This window comes from Octopus bimaculoides, chromosome 19 (assembly GCF_001194135.2).
Source record: "Octopus bimaculoides isolate UCB-OBI-ISO-001 chromosome 19, ASM119413v2, whole genome shotgun sequence".
NCBI classification, from domain to species: Eukaryota; Metazoa; Mollusca; class Cephalopoda; order Octopoda; family Octopodidae; genus Octopus; species Octopus bimaculoides.
In genome coordinates this window covers 37686494-37689903 of record NC_068999.1, presented here as the reverse complement: position 1 = coordinate 37689903, position 3410 = coordinate 37686494, and the positions used below count along the sequence as shown (strand labels likewise).

Below are 3410 nucleotides of genomic sequence, written 5' to 3'. Positions count from 1 at the left end.
TATATATATATATATATATGTATATATACATACATGCGCATATTCTATATGAGTATACATTCACACACATATATATGTACGCGTAAGTATGGTGCCAGTATCAATACGCGTTTGTGTGTGTGTGTGTGTCTGTGCGTGTGTGTCTGTGTGTGCATGTGTGCTTGTGTATGTGTGTATGTTTGTGTGAGTGTCTGTGTGTACGTGTGTGTGGGTCTGCAGACGACCAATCATATCAGTAGATTGACTGATTGCTTGATTGATTGATTTTCCTATCTCAAAATGTAGTTAACGGAAAAGAAAGAGAAGCCAACAGAAAAACCCAGCAGAATCAGAAAGAGGAAGAGAGAGAAACATTGTGTGTGTGTATGTGTGAGAGAGAGACAGACAGAGACAGAGAGGAGAGAGAGAGAGAGAGAGAGAGAGAGAGGGAGAGATACTGAAACTAGACATATTTAGGAATGTGTGAAATATAAACAATGGGAAAAATAGAGATAACAACAGCAGCAACAACAACAACAGCAATAATAATAATAATAATAATAATAATAATAATAATGATGATGATGATGATGATGATGATGATGATGATGGTGGTGGTGGTGATGATGGTGGTGATGATGATGATGATGATGATGATGATAATAATAATGATAATAATGATAATAATGATAATGATAATAATAATAATGATAATAATAATAATAATGATAATAATAATAATGATGATGATGATGATGATAATAATAATGATAATGATAATGATGATGATGATGATGATAATAATGATAATAGTAAATGGTGTTAGCGCAAACAGTGCGGAATTTGCGATTGTTTTTGATTAGGATGTTGTTATGGAGGATTGAACAGAGAGAGATAAGAGAGACGGTGTTACTGTGTGGTTAATAGACAGAGACACACAGATACACACCGAGTTATATATGCGTACACATAAATACACTTCACATGTATACACACACCAACACTTTATGTGTGTGTATGTGTGCATACATGTACGTATGCTTGTATGTATGCGCGCGTGTATGTATATATACATATATATATATATATATATATATATATATATGTATATCACCTCTCTATGTATCTTGCTATATAAATGCGATGGTTTTTGTGTCTAAACATTGCTAGATACATTGATTATATATATGTATGTATGTCTGGCGAAACTACAGGCCGTAGAATCTCTCGAGAAACAGCCTACTCGTCGGTCCTTAAGGGGTAAGAAGTTCTCACGAGAGCTGAACAGATGAAGATCTACAGAGAAGACTGACATGCAAGAAATAACAACTGGAAATCTCCCTAAACTTTCGCACCATTCTCATGAAACGCAAGAATATTGCGTAACAAAGTCTAGAAAAAATATCTTTGATGGCCACATTTGGAACACCTTCAACCACAAGTGCTTTCGATCAAGTGTTCAATGGGTTTGGATTGCCACTATGCAGCCGCTTAATCAACAAGATAGGGCAGCTGAATTTCCTCCCCTCTTCAAAGATCAATCTTAAGTCATAGGAAGAAATTGAATTATGTTGAGAAAAATAAAATGAAAATTAAAATTAAAAATCGCAACTGATGGTCACAGCTGGAGCGCATTTGATCATGCATTCTGGTCTGAACTTGGGTTAAGCAAAAACAACAGCAGAAGCAAAAAAAACAAAAAAACATTAACAATAATTAATATATTTATTCGTCCCCAATATCTGTTAAATTTGAATAAGAGTTTTGTTACTGTTGTTGTTGTTGTTGTTGCTTTGAAGGTAACCGAATTAAGGGAATGAGGTCAGCAAGATGAAAAAGCAAAACTTTGTGTGACATTCAGGTAATTAGTAAAAACTGCTGGCATCTTTCTTAATATGATTTCACTGTGAAATTAGCATTAGTTAGAATCTGTTAATTGACACATCCAATTTGCACTAATATCTAATTGCTACAACATTGGTAGTTGAGCTCAATGATGATTTCACTCGATTTCTATTTATTTAGTGTTTGTTTTGTTTTTTTGTGCGTGATTTTCTTTTTCTTTTAAGACGTTTTGTTGTTTCTTTCTTGTTGTTGTTGTTGCAAGTTTTTAATCGAGTAGTGATAGAAAGATTTTTTTTTTTAATATATTTTGTAATTGTTAGTTTTGTATTTTTTGCTGTTGTTTGCTGATAGTTTTACATTTGTTTTTATTTGAAACTACAAATTAGAAAACAAACATTTCTTTTTTTTCATTTTTCGTTGATTTTCTATTCTAAACAATCACTTCATCGATAAAAAATAATCATTTTCTTTTTGCTTTTCTCTTTTTTTTTTCTTCTGATATAAAGATCAGATAATGACATGTTGTTATTATTTTTATTAACATGGTTGTTGTTGTTGTTGTTGTTGTTGTTGTTGTTGTTGTTGTTGCTGTTGTTTTGTTTGTTTGTTTATTTAATTGAACCTAACTCAACCCCGATAGAACAGACCAATAATCAAATTGTTTTTCTGTCGTCGACATCTCTTCTTGTTAACGATATATAGAATTATATTAACGAAAATGTCCTGCCCTTATATAAGACCATACAGAATGCTTTGAGAGCTACTTGTCTACTATATCTAACAGGTTAAGAGAGCATCTAGATGTGGCTTCCTTAGATCGTGTAGAAACACAGTAATCTGTACAGAAACTCGGTGAATTGTTTGGAGCTGTATTTGAATTCAATACAAGTAACCCAACCACCAATTCGTTGATCATGTCTGATAAAAAATGAGTGGCATCATTTGTTCTAACTGCTTGCACGTTGAGTTGAAATAAACCGGGATGCACTTTACATCTTTTTCCTCTCGGGAACCATCAAAAGGTACCAATCCGGTGCTGATTCACACCTCTTTCCATTATATCTTGGATGCTCTACTGGCTATTTGCGAAAGCATGGTACAATTCTACCAACCGATACTCATTTGTGATGCTTGTATCTTTAAATTACGGAGTAGAGGGAAAATGGTTGGCACAAAAGGTGCCATCTCGGCAACGACGTGATCCACTATCTTAGCCAACCAGACATGTCTTCTTTTCCAACAATCTACACATCATAAAACTTGTTATTTTTCACTCACATTGAATTCCGACTGAACGCACGTGAAAAGTCACTCCAAACTTAACGATCCTGCTGCATTTTCTTTTTGGTTTTCATTTCATTTTTGTTTTCTTTTTTTCGTTTTTGGTTTTTTACTTTTTTGTATATATCAAATATATTTAATGCATAAATGTATCTAAATGTTTTAATATGGCACGAAAACAGATAACGAGATCTATTAAGCTCCTGTTTCTGGTAGAATGAACCACAACATAGATTCTTGTTGGTATCGTTGATTATATTATTGTCTAATCCCAGCTTTTTTTAATTTATATATATATATATATA

General features: G+C 33.0%; 1 protein-coding gene across 1 annotated transcript in view; it reads left to right on the top strand.

Moving 5' to 3' along the window:
* The window catches only part of LOC106867251 (uncharacterized), a 435591-nt gene that overhangs the window by 17245 nt on the left and 414936 nt on the right, over nt 1-3410 (top strand). The window lies entirely within an intron of this gene.